The 21973-nt window shown below is 38.3% G+C and overlaps 1 protein-coding gene and 4 long non-coding RNA genes across 5 annotated transcripts in view; 3 read left to right on the top strand and 2 right to left on the bottom strand.

The window, feature by feature from the left end:
* The window catches only part of LOC116167747, a 53216-nt gene that overhangs the window by 13244 nt on the left and 17999 nt on the right, over nt 1–21973 (bottom strand). The window lies entirely within an intron of this gene.
* LOC116167752 lies at nt 4422–4851 on the bottom strand. The gene is made up of 2 exons (XR_004144634.1): nt 4673–4851; nt 4422–4616 (listed from the first exon to the last, which is right to left on the bottom strand). It is a non-coding gene; the product is annotated as an uncharacterized LOC116167752 (long non-coding RNA).
* LOC116167749 lies at nt 9718–10200 on the top strand. Its single transcript, XR_004144632.1, has 2 exons — nt 9718–9878; nt 9936–10200. It is a non-coding gene; the product is annotated as an uncharacterized LOC116167749 (long non-coding RNA).
* Nucleotides 14520–15018, top strand: LOC116167756. The gene is made up of 2 exons (XR_004144638.1): nt 14520–14658; nt 14727–15018. It is a non-coding gene; the product is annotated as an uncharacterized LOC116167756 (long non-coding RNA).
* Nucleotides 17913–18395, top strand: LOC116167748. Its single transcript, XR_004144631.1, has 2 exons — nt 17913–18073; nt 18131–18395. It is a non-coding gene; the product is annotated as an uncharacterized LOC116167748 (long non-coding RNA).

Genomic DNA, 21973 nt, shown 5'->3' with positions numbered 1-21973 from the left:
GTGCCCCGGTGTGCCGAATTACAAGCACCGTTGGATAACTTACTAACAAAGAACACCCCTTTCCGATGGACAGCGGCAGCCGACGTCGCCTTTAGCCAGTTAAAAGCAGCACTTAGCAAACCACTCCAACTCAGCCGTCCGGACTTCGCCACTCCATTCGTGCTGCAAACCGACGCCAGCGAAAACGGGATTGCGGCCGTACTCTTTCAAGAACCCCACCCCGGAGAGAAAAAAATTATCAGCTACGCCAGTGCCAAACTTAACCACGCGCAGAGACGCTACCATATCAACGAACAGGAGTGCTTGGCAGTAGTATGGGCCATTAAACGATACCGGCCATATCTGGAAGATAGACGTTTTACGTTGAAGACAGACAGCCGCGCTCTCCTGTGGCTGGATCGCACAAAAGACGAAAAGAGCAAGCTAACTCGTTGGGCATTACGGCTCCAAGAATTTACATTTGATGTGGTCCACTGTCCGGGGAAAGAAAACGAGCTTCCAGACCACCTGTCCCGCCACCCATCAGCAGAAGAAGCCGAAGAAGCCACGGCAGAAGACGTAAACCGCATGCTGCCACCCACGACCACACACGAGTCCAAACAAACCAACAGCACCCCGGTAATCGCGGCAGTGGAAGTGGCCAATTTGGCGGACCATGTGAAGGAGTGCCAAAAGACAAACGAAAACGCCATCGTTCTGGTACGCACCTGGCACAGAATACAGCAGGAAGGACCAGCGACACCAGCACAAGCAAGGTTCAACCGGGATTACACGGTGGACAACGGTTACCTCTACCGCAAAGCACCCCAAGGGAACCTACTCGTAGTCCCCTGCAGCCTTCAACCAGCGGTACTAGAAGCGTACCACAACGCAGCCACAGCTGGACACCCAGGAGCCGAAGAAACGGAACGGGCCATAATGACACATTACCACTGGGCGAAACTGGGAGACACGGTGCGGAATTATGTACGAGCATGTTGGATTTGCGCGGCAGTCAAAAGAGGCCCGGTCCAGGACGCCACCGTACGCCCACGCAAACCCACACGACCCTGGGAAGCGGTTTCCGTAGACTTGATGGGCCCCTACGACGCCACACCTACAGGCTACCGCCAGATAGTCGTGATCACGGACCTCTTCAGCATGTGGGTGGAGGCATTTCCAGTAAAGGAAGCAGTCGCTCCAACAGTGGTCAGAATCCTGGAACACGAGGTATTCGCACGCTATGGTTTCCCGAGAGCGATCATCTCAGACAACGGACCGCAATTCACATCAGTGACATGGGACGCGGCACTTCGGAAGTGGGGAGCAATGCACTGGACGACGCCCATATGGCACCCGCAGGCGAACCCCGTCGAACGCCGGAACCAAGAAATCAAAAAGGGCCTCCGCACTCATCTGGTGGGACAAAGCCCCAGCGCCTGGGCGGCCGTACTACCCATTGTCATGTTCACGTTACGTACGAGGAGAAACGCCGCTACTGGACTCACGCCGAGCCACGCGCTGCTAGGCTACGACCTACCCAGGCCAGGAGAGTGGAAAGCCAGGGATCGACCACCTCCACCGACAGGAGAAGCCCGAGAGGAGGTCGTACAGACGGTGCACAGGAACCAGGCACGATCCCGCAGCCGGTACGCGAACTACGGGCCAGCCCGCACCCAGTACCAAGTAGGCGACGGAGTGATGGAAAGATCCAGGGACCAACACTCCGGGAACTTTCACATGAAGTACACAGGTCCCTACACCATCGAAGCGCTGGCGGGCACAAACGCGTACTGGATAAGGCGAGGAAACGAACTGGTAAAGGTGCACGTACACGATCTACGCCCTGCACCCAACCAACCCACCCCGGCACCAGTACCGGAACTTCCGCCAAGAATCATTTCACCGACGCCACCACGGAACCAACGACAACCCCGTCACCGCCGTTTGCTACAGCGCCTGCACCCCGCCGTCGCAACCCCTTTACAGGGGGGGGATACTGTTACGACGACTAGGAGAGGGGTTGAAACTTCCACCCCACCATCCACTAGCGCCCTATTGGCCGCGTCGCCAGACGCCTCTACCGGAAATCGTTTATAAGCAGCGCACCGACAGGGGAACTTCACTTGTGCCTGGGCAAGCCTACCTTACCCTACACAAGCGACTGAGGCTGGTCGCTTGGGCTCAAGTACCGTCTCCGCACGCCATCACTTCCCGGCTTGACCGTAGTCAAGTCCGGCGCCATCCCACGTGCCAGAAACGATCTTATATATGTACATATAGCCTCTGTATTATTTGTAAATATTGTGTAATATACGTTTTCAACCTCCGTTTGCCACTTACGTTACCCCGCCCGGTAACAAGGAACGGACAATTCGCATTTTTAAAGATCGATTACTGGTGCGGAACAATGATCCGGAGTACCCATTTTCCAGAAAAATGAAAAATGGAGTGAACCATCTAGAAATGGTTGCTTTATTTTGAATGACGGGTTCGAAAACTACCTGTCAACAATGCAATTGGGAGGTGGTATCTAGGCAACGGTCCCCAAATCCCCATTTCTGACTGATTTCTGGCTGATTCAGTCAGAAAAGTCCAATATTCTCTAAAACCCAAGGTGGCAGCAGACCCATTTGTTGATGGAGCATAGGAAAGGTATCTGAGCATATTTGGTGATTTCAGCCTGCTGCCAGCTGAGAGTACAACAAAATCTGGAAAAGATTTCACCAAAGCACGGCTCTTAATAAAGGTAATTTTTGTTACTGTGCGAATATAACAAAGACATGGACATTCGGAACAATACTTTAATAAATATCGGGTTATGATACTTTTGAAACAAGCATTTTTTCTTAGAAAAGATATTAGTTTCAGGGGATGACTGCACCTGCATAAGTGAGACGAATTGGGGTGTAACGATCATTTCCTTTGTCAGTTGCGGTAATCTTTGCGACTACCTGCAGTTTCGTAATCTTAGATTTGAATTTAATCAATTTATGTACAGTGTGTCCCAGTTATCTTGAGACAGTCGATAATTGCGGAAACTAGTGGCGATATCAAAAAGGGCAGCTTAATTTTTTCACTTATAATTGCACAAGAGGTTTGTATTTTACCGAGTAAATTTGGGTTGTTTAGGTAATGAAAATCTGTTGCCTAGCAATTAGACGAAAAAAACTGTCAACTAATAAAAATGCGACACCGCAGGTGGAGCATTTTTAGGTTGACAGTTTTTCGAGTTCAATTGCTAAAAGGCAACAGATTTGAATTGCAACAACACAAATTTACTCGGTTTAAATACAAACCTCGAGTGTAATTCGGCAGGACAATTTAACGAACAAGAAATTCACCAAATTAATGAATTATTGACAGACGTCAAACTAGTCATATGGGAAAGGATAATGCGATAATTGGTTCGAAAATGAATAAGTGAAAAAACCACTAGTGCATTTGTCGCTGGAAAAGTTGCAGGTAACTTTTGCCGCTGTCAAAGTGACAATTTCACTGCGGCTTATGCGATTTTTTATACATGAGTTGAATTGTCCAATATAAACCACTTATTTTTTCTTGATTTCTTATTCTACATCGGAAAATAATAATATTTCGTGGGAAACGTTTTTCCTACGCTTCCCATTTTTGGAGAGAGTCTTCCAAAGGTGGGATTTTTGGTTTAAATTGTTTTGTCAAGTCTGTGAACATTTTTTAAATTCAATTAACTTCATTATTTTTTGGAACCAGTATGTATCAACGCGTCCTTCCAACTAGTGATTTATATAGGCCATAACTTTACGTTAAGCAGTGCTTCATTCGCCCCTTGAGTCTGTGCTTAGATCAATCAAACTGACTCAAACACAATATCCATCGTCTTCCGTGGTTGCCGAATCTATCGTAGGAATCCTTCTAAGCCAAGGTAGCCTTAGCACGTTTTACTGGAAACCCATAGGTCATCAAAACATTCCTTCAAATAAAACTAGTGATACACCTTAGGATACACCACTTTGCAGAGGTACCTGAAATAAGATAAGTAAAAATTTCAAACGCGAATATCTCAAGAGCTATAGTAGTCGGAAGAGGATACTTTCGTGCTGTTCAAATTTCAAATGCGAATATTTTCAGAACATGTCGAAAGAGGGTACTTGCAAAGGAGAAGTTTAGCACATGTGTATGTTCCTGTTAGTGGGATCAAAACTTCAAATGCGACTATCTCGAAAGCCATTTGTGAGAAGAGGGTACTGGCAGAGGGAAAATAATACCTACATGTCGACTAACTTAAAAAGGGAGTGTCGGAAAAGGCTACTGACAAAGGAAAAATGGAACGTATGGTTGTCAAAAATCGTGTCGTCTATCGTTTTCAGCCCTTGAGCTCGAGGGGACTGCGCTACAATAGCAACAGCCACGTGTAGACTTTTTTTATGCCTCAATAACGCAAATGTAAATGACAGACACAATGCTTTTCAAAATCTTATTTATTTAGAAATTATTAAGGAATTGGTAAACATGTACAGTGGCACACAAGACACAACTTCCTCATTCTGTTAGCTTTCGGCGAACCTCAATTTGTTGGCAACCAGGTCCATTTGGTTCGACAGATCCATCAGAAACTTCAAAGCAACTAACGTCGCGGCGTTTGCGACCCTGCACAACTGAAAAGGATGAGAAAAGCATGAAGTTCTGTTGATATATTAATCAAATCCCTTACCTACTACGATGTCACCTTTCTTCATTGCTGGTGCTGCGGATATAGACACCAACAAAGCAGCTGCCAATATGGCAAAAACGAAAAATTTAGAATTCATTGTTGGGAATCGTTGCTTTACAGACAATGTTTTAAGATTTGCTTCGTCCGCTATTTATACCCAAATATGGTCGACGTCAAATCTAAAGATAACTGCAATCAGAACATTTTTTAGTCTGGGAAATACCAAAAGAAGCGGGTCTTACCGAAAGAGATAGTATTACATCTATAAAAAATGTAAAAAAAATACGGAACGATTCTCTGCAACCACTGGGATATCCACGGGGTGCATTTTGGAAAAGAATCTCTTTGACGATCGATAACGAAACCGAGATACAGATACATTGGATCTAGCATTGGATGCATGCAAGTAAAGTGCTTGAAACACGGTTAACACAAGGGTTTGCGGTTCGCAAGTATTTACAGAAAGTTTCTGGTAATTGTAATAGGCAATTGCCTAAACTTTATTCAAAAAAGTATTTCATATGCTACGAGTATTTTGGGTTTTAAGGCTTGCAAATGATCATTATATACAAAGGTCTATTGGACGGCTCTCAAATAGATGTTATATTAATTGGCATTTGGATAAGACTGATGTATCTGGCTCATGCCGTAGACGGCCAGGTCATGGGGTGTCATGAAACTAGGTATGAACAGTCAGTTTCCCTTCTTATTCAAGTTGGATTAATTTATTACATACTTGAAAGCACTTGCAAATTCGCTCACTGGCTCTCGGAAAACGCTTTTTGATACTTTTATGTTTGCAGTAACTGATTTAGATTAATTAATAATGATCAAAGTAGAATTGGGCCCCATACCAAGCACCCAAATATTATAATATACAGTGTGTCCTAGATCACGTGGGATTGCATGGGTAACTTTCTTATTATTAAACATAGAGAATTGGTTAAAGGGCAATGTTTTCAGGTTTTAGAAGCTTATTTAAAATGTCCTTGTGGAAATTCAAAATGTCGCATAGATTCCACGTAAATTAAAAAAAACTAAAATTGGTCATTTCCTTGAATGTGTTATATCATTGATAGTATACGAGTAGGTACACGAGGTATAAAAAAAGTTCTTTATAAAAGTTACTGTCTTTGATGCGCTTAATTTAGAATTGACGTAAAAAAAATTCAAGATGGCTACTTTTGAGGAACAGTTACCAACTTTCTAAAGTTAGATTAGGCGCCATATTGGATTTTTAGATTACTTGATAGATTTTTTTAATTCTCTTTTCAACGAGCTACCATAGCATAAAGATAGTTTACTTATGCTATAGCATTATTATTGTTATAGTTGTAGCTACATCCATATACTTTATTCTTTAATATACAATGTAGGTACACAATTCGTGAATTGTGACCTGAGCAGCCATCTTGCTGGTAGATACCATAAACCAACCCTTTCTGCGGAACATACGCTGTCTAGAAAATCCTGCAAGGAAGTTTATTGGAGAATTTGTAAATAATAGGGAGCAGTTAAAGTTCCATCGAAGATTACCGGTCTAATTACATGACTTCCCATTATGTCATAAAATACTTAATTTAAATCCTGTGACGTGTAATGTTCATTATGTCGAGTTGAACACTCCGCAGTTAGAAAAATAAGACTCATCTGTCCATCGAACTGGTAAAACTGTTAGTTTCGATATTCTTACGGATAAACCACCTAATACATTGTGTAAAATAAAGCGAAGTGTCTTGAAATGTGTTTAACTGAATAATGGCATGACATTTTTTCGAGGGGGTAGTTTGTAGGTTTGTAAGTATAGATAATAAGATAGTCAATAAGTCATAAAAGTCAAAATTTTTCTAGGCCTACTTTTATAAAGTTTTGTAGGGAGTTGTAACGCCCAAACCCCCACGCCATTGAGTGCGCCCCTGATGTTTTAAACATCTGATGTAATTATTTTCATTGTTTTGTTGCCTCGAATAGATTTTGTTTTGTTTTTTTTTAATTCATCACAGACTACTTGATTAAAATATAAAAACCGTTAATTATAACTGGTATCTTATTTTCAATCTTATGCTATATGATAGCTCGTTGAAAAGAGAATTAAAAAATCCATCAAATAATCTAAAAATCCAACATGGCGCCTATTTACCTTTAGGAAGTTGGTAAATGTTCCTCAAAAGTAGCTATCTTGAATTTTTTTTTGACATCAATTCTAAATTAAGTGTATCGAAGACAGTTTATATAAAACTTTTTTTTATACCTCTTATACTTTCGATGACATAAGAAATTCAAGGAAATGACAAATTTTAGTTTTTTTGAATTTACGTCCAACCTATGCGACATTTTGAATTTCCATAAGGAAATTTTAAATAAGCATCTAAAACTTGAAAACATTGCCCTCTTAACCAATTATCTATCTTTAATAATAAGAAAGTTACCCACGCTATCTGGGACATACTGTATATTGTATATATAATATAATTGAGGTTGCTCTAATGTGTTTAGAAAACGCGATAATTGTTGTTATGGTTTTGTAGAATATCTTATCGATACTTTATGGGTTTTACTGCATATAAAAACATCATCGCAATGAAAGTGACCTGTGATAATATAATGTAATCGCTAGATATTCTTCTATTTTTCCAAAACAAACAAGTAAATATATGGACATTGTCACTGGATAGAGCGGACGAAGCAATATGTGGTCCTTTCGATAAGGTGAACTTCCACTTCGTGTTAATTTTTCAGATGCATGCTAGATCAAGAAACTGGCAATGGGCACAAATGAAGACCCTGATCGCTATAGATACATCTATCCTTCCTAGCCACAAAGCGCCGGAACGCTTCTATAAAGCAATTTCATTGCTAACTTTAAGGTTGCGCCGGGCTAATTTCTATAGACACTGAAAATTATCCTGCGTAGTCAAGCAAAATGGCGGAAGAAGTTGTAACATTTTAAATAAAGGTACAGTTTTGTGTCATTACTGGAAGGTATGACACTCCTACAATTAAAGCAGCGCATGCCATTAGATATGATGCATATAGGTACATGGTACTACAACTGTGTAGGATGATGCATATATGACGTCCAATAACGTCGATCGATTTTGACAAGAATGGGAATATTTTGATTATTTATACTTCAAAAGGCACACATTATTAACGAGCTTCTAGCGAAATTATAATTTTGGGGTGTCTGTCCGTCTGTCCGTTAGCACGATATCTCGATAACGAATGGACCAATTACGATGAAATTTTGTAGATGGATTCTTTATCAAATTTGTAGATCGAAGTTCGTGAATTGGCAAAAGTAACATCAGGTTTAAAATTTGGTTTTGCACATGCTACAGCCATACCCAGGAGCTCGTTTGCTATATTTGTTTAATTTATTTTTCTGGATAAACTTATATCATATTTTCAATATAAGTACGAGGCATGTTTTTAAAGTAAGTCTCGTTTTTAGATAAAAAACCAACACGTAAACGTTTTTCAAAATACCTTTATACCTAATCAATCGTATCCCCAGAAACCAGTATGAAAAATATAACTCACGTCTGCGTGGACTCGAAATTTAGCAAACTTGCCGATTCCTATATCGTAGAAATTCAGATTTCTCTGATTTTCGTCAAATTCTCACAGTTGCCAGTATAGGAAATTATATGAATGAAGCGCTTTCAGATAAGAAGCTAATGTGCTAGCAGATAAGATTCACAACGCCACAGTGTTACCGGTTCTAAAGAAAATAAGTGAGATTCTTTATCGCGAAAGTTGAAGTTAATTGCCAAATTACAAAGGAAACCGGTGCCATCAATTCGATGAAATTATTGTCGTGTATACAGTTAAATCCATTGTGAGTTTCCATTACGAGTAAAACTATTATAAACTGGCTTATTTATGCAAAAGAGAAACTTCGTTGGATCAATCGACAGGTTGACTGATTTATTTTCAACCGCGAATATTGTGCAAATGTGTTCATAATGCACGAGCGGACATTTTCGTTTTGTTATTTGATCATCGTAATCGCGTTTAAAGAATTTTTTGCCATGAAAGGTTGTGGTCAAAAGTACAGAACGTTACACTGCGTTTATACTACGAGTTTAAAAATGAGTTGATGTCGAGTCACCTTTGGAATTTTTGTTTACATGGGAAATCGAACTTAACTTCAAAAGGCGTCTCGACCGTGACTCACATTTGATCGCCTGTTACTTGTCACGATTACAAAGGAGTTTATGAACAAATTTTTGCACTTCCTTTACTTATAAGTGAAAATAAGATTCTGGATTACCGGTAAAAAGTGTAAAGACGATTATTTAGTGCTTTTGCTAACTTTTAAAACCCTAAACATACAAGGGGGAATTTAACTTCAGTAAAAAATAACGATTTTGCAAAATTTCTTTTTTTTTCCGGATATCTCCGATAGTAGTCGCAATTTTTTCAGTTTTAAAATTGCATTTTATTAAAAATACGCAAGTTTCCCAAATTTAAACTACCTATACCTATCTCTTACAGTTCCCGAAATCCCCATGGAGGGCCCTCGAATTTGAATCAGCTTGTATAAGTAGTTATAATACCGAATATAAACTCTGCTTGAAAACTTTTCAATAGACCTTGCAAGCACGATCGCTTTGCGGATACCGAGGGTTTGCAAGTTCTAATGCACAAAATACAATTAAACAACTTTTTGGTATATAATCCTACGCATTTAGTGATTGCTACTAGCTTTCCATAAATACTTGCAAATTCCAAACCCCTGTGTATTTGCAGAACTTTGCTTGTAGAAATTCAGTGCATCTCAGGATGGCCGGTGTTCGTTATATGCATTATCGGTTGTCAAACAAATGCATTTACAAAATCGAGCACGATGGTTATTACGGTACGTTCGTACTTATTTTGGGTTTTCCTTTTATCTAAAAGCATAATTCCATAACAAAAATAACCCGTGACGTTATAATATAATCGCCATAGTCGCAATCAGTAAGTCCTTCTTCTGGACTTTCCGAAACTAAAAAATGTGCTGATTGTTTTTATCTTTGGATCTGACGTCGGTCATATTTGAGTATAAGTAGCGGACGAAGCAAATCTTCAAACATTGTCTGTAAAGCAACGATTACTAACAATATGAATTCTAAATTGTTCATTTTTGCCATATTGGCAGCTGTTTTGTTGGTATCCGTATCCGCAGCACCAGCAATGAAAAAAGGTGACATCGTAGTAGGTAAGGGATTTGATTAATATATCAACAGGAATTTTATTCTTTTCTCATCTTTTTCAGTTGTGGGTCGCAAACGCCGCGACGTTAGTTGCTTCGAAGTTTCTGATGGATCTGTCGAACCAAATGGTCCTGGTTGTGACCAAATTGAAGTTCATCGAAAGCTAACATAATGCGGAAGTTGTGTGTTAACCAACATTGCAAAGTTAGACAGAGTTAACCAGTTCAGTCTTAATTAGTTCGGTCCTTAGGTTTACTATAACAAAATGTATACTAATTTGTTGTAATCTATAAAACCTGCGAAATAAATAAAAAATTGTAAAAATGACATTAGTGCCGATGTATATGCCATCAATCGCCCCTATTCAGATTTGCTCCATCCTGGGGTAGGATTTTGACAAAAAGTCAAAATAAACATACCAAAACCTAGATACACGCATTAGTTAGTGTTACGGTTACGGAGGTGTAGGTGTGGGTGTGCACATATTTCCAGAATACCTACCGTAGCTAAGACTATACAGTCATCTTGACAAACAGGACCCAGCGATTTTATGGGGTATAATGTAGGGTATAATTCTTTTCAATATCTTTAATCTTTAAATTAATCGTTTTTTTTGTATCGGTTCAAATATCATCCGAAAAAAATAAAAACGAAATCGAAAAACTTCGATTTTTCTGGCACATCTTCTGAAGTAGGTAACCAAAATTTTCTGGTTTTCTTTAAAACATGATAATAACTCTTTAATTGTGCAACTTCTCTCTAATTTGATCATCGCCGTATCTTTTACGGTTTTGGAGATCCCCATCATATGGTGCCGGCTATGTCTATTTTCAATATAGTTGCCATTCGGTTCACAACTAACGGAAGGATCAAAAGGGCCTTGTTTATTTTTTGGCTGATATGGCCAATTCACGAACTATGGTCTACAAATTTAATAAGAAATCCGTCTGCAAAAGTTCATCGTAATTGGTTCAGCCCGGTTGGACGTGAAAACGAGCGATAGGGCGAAAGCATAACAGTCTCGTTTAATCAACTCGACCCTAAAAACGTAAAAGTAGAAGTAAAACTGATGCATATAAAAGGTGTGACTCAACTTTTGGTATTGCCATAGAGGAGATCTGTTTTTCCAGTTTTTGACGATTTTCTCGAAGTTTTTCTATAGGAATAATATTTTTAAATTTTTGTTTATTAATATATAAGTCTCCCTACAATTTTTTTTACCCCCGCACCTCTGTGCAATGAAAAAAAATAGATTTTTCATTCCAATGAAACAGAGATGGTTTTTTCAGAAATTGTGAGATCTGTGAATCGGTTCAACTTTACGGTCCCTTTTTTTAATAAAACAAGCTATGTTTCCTCCAAATTTCAAACCCCTACGATTTTTTTTCGCAAAAATAAGAATAAAAAACGAAAAAAGCAGTTTTTCCGGTTTTTCTAGGAAATTTGGAGGTTATGTGAAAATAGTGCAGACACAAAAGTTGTTCACTTTTTATTCTCTATAACTTTTGTCTTGACCATTTTCGTCTAAAATTAATTGTTTTGCCACAATTTGCAAAATTCCACTTTCCACCCCTTTCAACCCCCGGGGATTTTACCCGCGGAAAAATTCAGCTGTTTTAATTATTTTTCCCCAATTTCTAATCATTCATCTGCCTGAAAAAACCCGATTTTACTCGGTAACTAATTTTTTTTTAAATAAATTATTTTAGAGCTATTTAGCCCGGACTATTTATCTTTGGGCTGGCGTCATTCTTGTGCTGCACGGAATTTGTCGGGATCCACTGTCACGTAATTCTCTAAAACTAGATGGACAAGGCAGTTGACCTCCTTTTGAAAAAAGCAACACGTCTTTGTACTAAGTTGGCACCGCGCAACATCATGAGCACATCTTCCGGATTAAGGTTTTCGCAGATTCTGACAGATTTCCTTCGTTTCTACCTGTACACAGGTATGGTTGATGTTACATGATAAGATAAAGCACAGTCACGTTCTTGTTTTTGGCTGGGAGAATCCACAATCACAAAAGATGTCACAGGTCATCTTCATTGCGATTATGTGTTTACAGGAAAACCCAACAAGTATCAAACAGATTTTCCACAATACCATAACAACCACACTATCATGTCTTCTACGATTTCGTTAAAACAATTGATGAAAGCCCTATCTAACATCCAAAGGGTCCTTTTAACACATGAACTTGAAATCTTAAAGCACCTTTTTAACGACGCAAACAGAGAAACGCCTTTTGTGTATTTCAGGTGAAAGCTATTTAGAGTAAAAAGAAAATGTGCCCATGAGTTCGTAAAGAAGCTGATGGGTTAAATAAAAAATTCTACCTCCAAAATACTTACCTGCACTTCTGAGTTTTGCAGATACTGAGGAAGCGCAGGTTCGAATGGATAAAATACAGTAAAATAATAGTACATTATATATCAAGGTAGAGAAGTCCACTATTATTGCCTGAGCACCAAGATTACATCTCGAGGCGCTTGCGCCGAGGGGTGTAAGGTGCGAAGGCAATAATAGACTTCTCTACCGTGGTATATATACTATTTTTTCACTACTAGCACTCTAAATCCTCTAAATTAACATATTATATTGATAAGAGAGTTAACGGTTGGACAGAATTGTTTGTTTCTTAATTTAACATGTCAATCAAGTACGTGGAAGTACAAGTCAAACAGGCCGTATTTTGTTCTGTCATTGAGATTTTTCAAAGAGTAATTTCGTTCGAATTTTTCAAAATGTGATAATTTTAGGTATGTAATTTCTCTGGAAATTGCGAATGGTGGCAATTATTCGTTTTAGAGAACTTGTCTAAACGTTCATTGAGCGAAATTTCGGGTTGTGTTTTCTAAAAGTGACAGCGTGACAGTTCTCATTATTGACTACTAGTTAATAATAAAAAACTATTAACCACTTTGAACAAATGCCGAGAAAGCCTACTTTACAAGTGGAAAAAAGGTTAATAATCATGTCATCAGACGCTAGTAGTGAAAAAAACATTTTAATCTACTTAGGTGCGCAAGTTTAAAATGTCGTTTTTTGTCAAGAGATGGCGCTTTAAACCTACAAAACGTAATGTTCGCTTAGCCATTTACGACTTATGGCCGTTTGCACCGACAAATTTAAGTGGAGCTTAGCTTAAGCGTAGCTTAAAATCCATGGCAACCATTGTCTCAATAATCGTTGCCATGGATTTTAAGCTACGCTTAATCTAAGCTCCACTTAAATTTGTCGGTGCAAACGGCCATTAGTGGCATACTTCTTTTTCGTGTTAAAAGCAGCATTTGCGGCAAGTGATCATTTTTCTGTTCAATCAAAAGAAAAAGGCATCGGGAAGTCACCGAATTTTGGAAGAGACTTACGGCGATCGTGCCCCAACCGTTAAGACCTGCGAACGCTGGTTTCAACGTTTCAAAGGTGGCGATTTCAATGTTATGGACAAAGAACGCGAAAATCGACCAAAGAAATTTGCAGACAACGAGTTACAAGCATTATTGGGCCAAGACCATACACAACACAACAAATGGTGGCGTCGTAGTGGAATGTAACTCGTCAAGCCATTTCCGATCGCCTAAATGCCATGGGAAAGATTCAAAAGGTTGGAAATGGGTTCCACACGAACTGAACGAACGACAAATAGAAAAGCGAAAAACTGTGTTTGAAATGCTGCATTTACCCCACGAAAGAAAGAGTTTTTCGCATCGGGCTGTAACTGGCGATGAAAAACGGGTGTATTTTGAGAATCCCAAACGCAAAAAATCAAAAGTAATGCCAGGAGAACCATCGATATCGTGTGCAAGACCGGATCGTTTTGGGAGAAAGACAATACTGTGTGTGTGGTGGGATCAGAAGGGAGTATAATAGTGTACTACGAGCTTCTAAAACCCCGCGAAACAGTTAATACCGCCCCCTACCGACAAAAACTGATCAATTTGAACCACGCATTGACCGAAAAACGCCCAGAATGGGCTCGAAGACACGGCAAAGTCATTCTGCTTCATGACAACGCTCTTGCACATTCAGCCAAGGTGGTCAAAGAATCGATTTCTTCACTTGGTTGGGAACCTTTACCCCACCCGCCGTATTCACCAGACTTGGCGCCTTCTGACTATCACCTCTCCTCATCGATGGGACACGCACTAGCTGAGCCACACTTCAAGACTTTCGAGGATGTGCAAAAATGGCTCGATGAATGGATGTCAATAAAAGATGAGCCTTTCTTTTGGAATGGTATCCACAAATTGCCCGAGAGATGGATAAAATGTGTAGAAAGCGAGGGCCGATACTTTGAATAAAAAATCTTTTGCCATTGTTGTGAAATATTTGCTTATTTTTCATGAAAAAAACGTCATTTTAAACTTGCAGACCTTAATTTTAGCCATTTAGTTATTACCAATATCATTTGCTTTTATAATGCATTTACAAAATGCAACACGATGGTTAATTCCGTAGTTGTAGAAATTCGCTTAGCACATCCTCCATCCAAAATCATAACTCCATATCAAAAATGACCTGTCACATTATTATTAATCCTTTTCAGTGGACGATTTTTTTGGTATTTCCCAAACTAAAAACGGATCCGATTACAGTTATCTTTGGATCTGACGTCGACCATATTTGGGTATAAGTAGTGGATGAAGCAAATCCTCAAACATTGTCTGTAAGACTCCTAACAAGTAACAATGAATTCTAAATTGTTCATTTTTGCCATATTAGCAGCTGCTTTGCTGGTATCTATATCCGCAGCACCGGCAATGAAGAAAGGAGACATCGTAGTTGGTAAGTGATTTGATCCTGGATTTGATTATTATATCTACTTAACTTGACGCTTTTACCATCCATTTCAGTTGTGGGTCGGAAGCGGCGCGACGTTAGTTGCTTTGAAGTTTCTGATGGATCTGTCGAACCAAACGGTCCTGGTTGCCAACAAATTGAGGTTCGCAGAAAGCCAACGTAATGCGGAAGTTGCGTGTTCACCAACGTTGCAAATTTTGTCAGAGTACCTACTTCAGTATGTAATAGTTCGGCCCTTCGATTTACTATAATATAACAACCAACCTTAATTGCAAAGTGTACCAATACCAATTTGTTGTATTCTATAATACCTACCCTCTAAATAATAAAAAATTTGAAAAATGACATTAGTGCCGTTGATTTGCCAATCGCATTTGTGTTGTGCGACATGAGGTCGCATAAGTAGGTAGTCAAAATATATTTATAGTAGTTATCATCACAGACTACTTGATTAAAATATAAAAACCGTTAATTATAACTGGTATCTTATTTTCAATCTTATGCTATATGATAGCTCGTTGAAAAGAGAATTAAAAAATCCATCAAATAATCTAAAAATCCAACATGGCGCCTATTTACCTTTAGGAAGTTGGTAAATGTTCCTCAAAAGTAGCTATCTTGAATTTTTTTTTGACATCAATTCTAAATTAAGTGTATCGAAGACAGTTTATATAAAACTTTTTTTTATACCTCTTATACTTTCGATGACATAAGAAATTCAAGGAAATGACAAATTTTAGTTTTTTTGAATTTACGTCCAACCTATGCGACATTTTGAATTTCCATAAGGAAATTTTAAATAAGCATCTAAAACTTGAAAACATTGCCCTCTTAACCAATTATCTATCTTTAATAATAAGAAAGTTACCCACGCTATCTGGGACATACTGTATATTGTATATATAATATAATTGAGGTTGCTCTAATGTGTTTAGAAAACGCGATAATTGTTGTTATGGTTTTGTAGAATATCTTATCGATACTTTATGGGTTTTACTGCATATAAAAACATCATCGCAATGAAAGTGACCTGTGATAATATAATGTAATCGCTAGATATTCTTCTATTTTTCCAAAACAAACAAGTAAATATATGGACATTGTCACTGGATAGAGCGGACGAAGCAATATGTGGTCCTTTCGATAAGGTGAACTTCCACTTCGTGTTAATTTTTCAGATGCATGCTAGATCAAGAAACTGGCAATGGGCACAAATGAAGACCCTGATCGCTATAGATACATCTATCCTTCCTAGCCACAAAGCGCCGGAACGCTTCTATAAAGCAATTTCATTGCTAACTTTAAGGTTGCGCCGGACTGAAAATTATCCTGCGTAGTCAAGCAAAATGGCGGAAGAAGTTGTAACATTTTAAATAAAGGTACAGTGTTGTGTCATTACTGGAAGGTATGACACTCCTACAATTAAAGCAGCGCATGCCATTAGATATGATGCATATAGGTACATGGTACTACAACTGTGTAGGATGATGCATATATGACGTCCAATAACGTCGATCGATTTTGACAAGAATGGGAATATTTTGATTATTTATACTTCGAAAGTCACACATTATTAACGAGCTTCTAGCGAAATTATAATTTTGGGGTGTCTGTCCGTCTGTCCGTTAGCACGATATCTCGATAACGAATGGACCAATTACGATGAAATTTTGTAGATGGATTCTTTATCAAATTTGTAGATCGAAGTTCGTGAATTGGCAAAAGTAACATCAGGTTTAAAATTTGGTTTTGCACATGCTACAGCCATACCCAGGAGCTCGTTTGCTATATTTGTTTAATTTATTTTTCTGGATAAACTTATATCATATTTTCAATATAAGTACGAGGCATGTTTTTAAAGTAAGTCTCGTTTTTAGATAAAAAACCAACACGTAAACGTTTTTCAAAATACCTTTATACCTAATCAATCGTATCCCCAGAAACCAGTATGAAAAATATAACTCACGTCTGCGTGGACTCGAAATTTAGCAAACTTGCCGATTCCTATATCGTAGAAATTCAGATTTCTCTGATTTTCGTCAAATTCTCACAGTTGCCAGTATAGGAAATTATATGAATGAAGCGCTTTCAGATAAGAAGCTAATGTGCTAGCAGATAAGATTCACAACGCCACAGTGTTACCGGTTCTAAAGAAAATAAGTGAGATTCTTTATCGCGAAAGTTGAAGTTAATTGCCAAATTACAAAGGAAACCGGTGCCATCAATTCGATGAAATTATTGTCGTGTATACAGTTAAATCCATTGTGAGTTTCCATTACGAGTAAAACTATTATAAACTGGCTTATTTATGCAAAAGAGAAACTTCGTTGGATCAATCGACAGGTTGACTGATTTATTTTCAACCGCGAATATTGTGCAAATGTGTTCATAATGCACGAGCGGACATTTTCGTTTTGTTATTTGATCATCGTAATCGCGTTTAAAGAATTTTTTGCCATGAAAGGTTGTGGTCAAAAGTACAGAACGTTACACTGCGTTTATACTACGAGTTTAAAAATGAGTTGATGTCGAGTCACCTTTGGAATTTTTGTTTACATGGGAAATCGAACTTAACTTCAAAAGGCGTCTCGACCGTGACTCACATTTGATCGCCTGTTACTTGTCACGATTACAAAGGAGTTTATGAACAAATTTTTGCACTTCCTTTACTTATAAGTGAAAATAAGATTCTGGATTACCGGTAAAAAGTGTAAAGACGATTATTTAGTGCTTTTGCTAACTTTTAAAACCCTAAACATACAAGGGGGAATTTAACTTCAGTAAAAAATAACGATTTTGCAAAATTTCTTTTTTTTTCCGGATATCTCCGAAAGTAGTCGCAATTTTTTCAGTTTTAAACAACTTTTTGGTATATAATCCTACGCATTTAGTGATTGCTACTAGCTTTCCATAAATACTTGCAAATTCCAAACCCCTGTGTATTTGCAGAACTTTGCTTGTAGAAATTCAGTGCATCTCAGGATGGCCGGTGTTCGTTATATGCATTATCGGTTGTCAAACAAATGCATTTACAAAATCGAGCACGATGGTTATTACGGTACGTTCGTACTTATTTTGGGTTTTCCTTTTATCTAAAAGCATAATTCCATAACAAAAATAACCCGTGACATTATAATATAATCGCCATAGTCGCAATCAGTAAGTCCTTCTTCTGGACTTTCCGAAACTAAAAAATGTGCTGATTGTTTTTATCTTTGGATCTGACGTCGGTCATATTTGAGTATAAGTAGCGGACGAAGCAAATCTTCAAACATTGTCTGTAAAGCAACGATTACTAACAATATGAATTCTAAATTGTTCATTTTTGCCATATTGGCAGCTGTTTTGTTGGTATCCGTATCCGCAGCACCAGCAATGAAAAAAGGTGACATCGTAGTAGGTAAGGGATTTGATTAATATATCAACAGGAATTTTATTCTTTTCTCATCTTTTTCAGTTGTGGGTCGCAAACGCCGCGACGTTAGTTGCTTCGAAGTTTCTGATGGATCTGTCGAACCAAATGGTCCTGGTTGTGACCAAATTGAAGTTCATCGAAAGCTAACATAATGCGGAAGTTGTGTGTTAACCAACATTGCAAAGTTAGACAGAGTTAACCAGTTCAGTCTTAATTAGTTCGGTCCTTAGGTTTACTATAACAAAATGTATACTAATTTGTTGTAATCTATAAAACCTGCGAAATAAATAAAAAATTGTAAAAATGACATTAGTGCCGATGTATATGCCATCAATCGCCCCTATTCAGATTTGCTCCATCCTGGGGTAGGATTTTGACAAAAAGTCAAAATAAACATACCAAAACCTAGATACACGCATTAGTTAGTGTTACGGTTACGGAGGTGTAGGTGTGGGTGTGCACATATTTCCAGAATACCTACCGTAGCTAAGACTATACAGTCATCTTGACAAACAGGACCCAGCGATTTTATGGGGTATAATGTAGGGTATAATTCTTTTCAATATCTTTAATCTTTAAATTAATCGTTTTTTTTGTATCGGTTCAAATATCATCCGAAAAAAATAAAAACGAAATCGAAAAACTTCGATTTTTCTGGCACATCTTCTGAAGTAGGTAACCAAAATTTTCTGGTTTTCTTTAAAACATGATAATAACTCTTTAATTGTGCAACTTCTCTCTAATTTGATCATCGCCGTATCTTTTACGGTTTTGGAGATCCCCATCATATGGTGCCGGCTATGTCTATTTTCAATATAGTTGCCATTCGGTTCACAACTAACGGAAGGATCAAAAGGGCCTTGTTTATTTTTTGGCTGATATGGCCAATTCACGAACTATGGTCTACAAATTTAATAAGAAATCCGTCTGCAAAAGTTCATCGTAATTGGTTCAGCCCGGTTGGACGTGAAAACGAGCGATAGGGCGAAAGCATAACAGTCTCGTTTAATCAACTCGACCCTAAAAACGTAAAAGTAGAAGTAAAACTGATGCATATAAAAGGTGTGACTCAACTTTTGGTATTGCCATAGAGGAGATCTGTTTTTCCAGTTTTTGACGATTTTCTCGAAGTTTTTCTATAGGAATAATATTTTTAAATTTTTGTTTATTAATATATAAGTCTCCCTACAATTTTTTTTACCCCCGCACCTCTGTGCAATGAAAAAAAATAGATTTTTCATTCCAATGAAACAGAGATGGTTTTTTCAGAAATTGTGAGATCTGTGAATCGGTTCAACTTTACGGTCCCTTTTTTTAATAAAACAAGCTATGTTTCCTCCAAATTTCAAACCCCTACGATTTTTTTTCGCAAAAATAAGAATAAAAAACGAAAAAAGCAGTTTTTCCGGTTTTTCTAGGAAATTTGGAGGTTATGTGAAAATAGTGCAGACACAAAAGTTGTTCACTTTTTATTCTCTATAACTTTTGTCTTGACCATTTTCGTCTAAAATTAATTGTTTTGCCACAATTTGCAAAATTCCACTTTCCACCCCTTTCAACCCCCGGGGATTTTACCCGCGGAAAAATTCAGCTGTTTTAATTATTTTTCCCCAATTTCTAATCATTCATCTGCCTGAAAAAACCCGATTTTACTCGGTAACTAATTTTTTTTTAAATAAATTATTTTAGAGCTATTTAGCCCGGACTATTTATCTTTGGGCTGGCGTCATTCTTGTGCTGCACGGAATTTGTCGGGATCCACTGTCACGTAATTCTCTAAAACTAGATGGACAAGGCAGTTGACCTCCTTTTGAAAAAAGCAACACGTCTTTGTACTAAGTTGGCACCGCGCAACATCATGAGCACATCTTCCGGATTAAGGTTTTCGCAGATTCTGACAGATTTCCTTCGTTTCTACCTGTACACAGGTATGGTTGATGTTACATGATAAGATAAAGCACAGTCACGTTCTTGTTTTTGGCTGGGAGAATCCACAATCACAAAAGATGTCACAGGTCATCTTCATTGCGATTATGTGTTTACAGGAAAACCCAACAAGTATCAAACAGATTTTCCACAATACCATAACAACCACACTATCATGTCTTCTACGATTTCGTTAAAACAATTGATGAAAGCCCTATCTAACATCCAAAGGGTCCTTTTAACACATGAACTTGAAATCTTAAAGCACCTTTTTAACGACGCAAACAGAGAAACGCCTTTTGTGTATTTCAGGTGAAAGCTATTTAGAGTAAAAAGAAAATGTGCCCATGAGTTCGTAAAGAAGCTGATGGGTTAAATAAAAAATTCTACCTCCAAAATACTTACCTGCACTTCTGAGTTTTGCAGATACTGAGGAAGCGCAGGTTCGAATGGATAAAATACAGTAAAATAATAGTACATTATATATCAAGGTAGAGAAGTCCACTATTATTGCCTGAGCACCAAGATTACATCTCGAGGCGCTTGCGCCGAGGGGTGTAAGGTGCGATGGCAATAATAGACTTCTCTACCGTGGTATATATACTATTTTTTTCACTACTAGCACTTGAAATCCTCTAAATTAACATATTATATTGATAAGAGAGTTAACGGTTGGACAGAATTGTTTTTTTCTTAATTTAACATGTCAATCAAGTACGTGGAAGTACAAGTCAAACAGGCCGTATTTTGTTCTGTCATTGAGATTTTTCAAAGAGTAATTTCGTTCGAATTTTTTCAAAATGTGATAATTTTAGGTATGTAATTTCTCTGGAAATTGCGATTCGTGGCAATTATTCGTTTTAGAGAACTTGTCTAAACGTTCATTGAGCGAAATTTCGGGTTGTGTTTTCTAAAAGTGACAGCGTGACAGTTCTCATCATTGACTACTAGTTAATAATAAAAAATTATTAACCACTTTGAACAAATGCCGAGAAAGCCTACTTTACAAGTGGAAAAAAGGTTAATAATCATGTCATCAGACGCTAGTAGTGAAAAAAACATTTTAATCTACTTAGGTGCGCAAGTTTAAAATGTCGTTTTTTGTCAAGAGATGGCGCTTTAAACCTACAAAACGTAATGTTCGCTTAGCCATTTACGACTTATGGCCGTTTGCACCGACAAATTTAAGTGGAGCTTAGCTTAAGCGTAGCTTAAAATCCATGGCAACCATTGTCTCAATAATCGTTGCCATGGATTTTAAGCTACGCTTAATCTAAGCTCCACTTAAATTTGTCGGTGCAAACGGCCATTAGTGGCATACTTCTTTTTCGTGTTAAAAGCAGCATTTGCGGCAAGTGATCATTTTTCTGTTCAATCAAAAGAAAAAGGCATCGGGAAGTCACCGAATTTTGGAAGAGACTTACGGCGATCGTGCCCCAACCGTTAAGACCTGCGAACGCTGGTTTCAACGTTTCAAAGGTGGCGATTTCAATGTTATGGACAAAGAACGCGAAAATCGACCAAAGAAATTTGCAGACAACGAGTTACAAGCATTATTGGGCCAAGACCATACACAACACAACAAATGGTGGCGTCGTAGTGGAATGTAACTCGTCAAGCCATTTCCGATCGCCTAAATGCCATGGGAAAGATTCAAAAGGTTGGAAATGGGTTCCACACGAACTGAACGAACGACAAATAGAAAAGCGAAAAACTGTGTTTGAAATGCTGCATTTACCCCACGAAAGAAAGAGTTTTTCGCATCGGGCTGTAACTGGCGATGAAAAACGGGTGTATTTTGAGAATCCCAAACGCAAAAAATCAAAAGTAATGCCAGGAGAACCATCGATATCGTGTGCAAGACCGGATCGTTTTGGGAGAAAGACAATACTGTGTGTGTGGTGGGATCAGAAGGGAGTATAATAGTGTACTACGAGCTTCTAAAACCCCGCGAAACAG

The sequence above is a fragment of the Photinus pyralis genome, unplaced genomic scaffold (assembly GCF_008802855.1).
Source record: "Photinus pyralis isolate 1611_PpyrPB1 unplaced genomic scaffold, Ppyr1.3 Ppyr1.4_LG4, whole genome shotgun sequence".
In the NCBI taxonomy this organism is placed as follows: Eukaryota; Metazoa; Arthropoda; class Insecta; order Coleoptera; family Lampyridae; genus Photinus; species Photinus pyralis.
The sequence above is the reverse complement of the archived record's forward strand: the minus strand, read 5'-3'. Positions and strand labels throughout refer to the sequence as shown.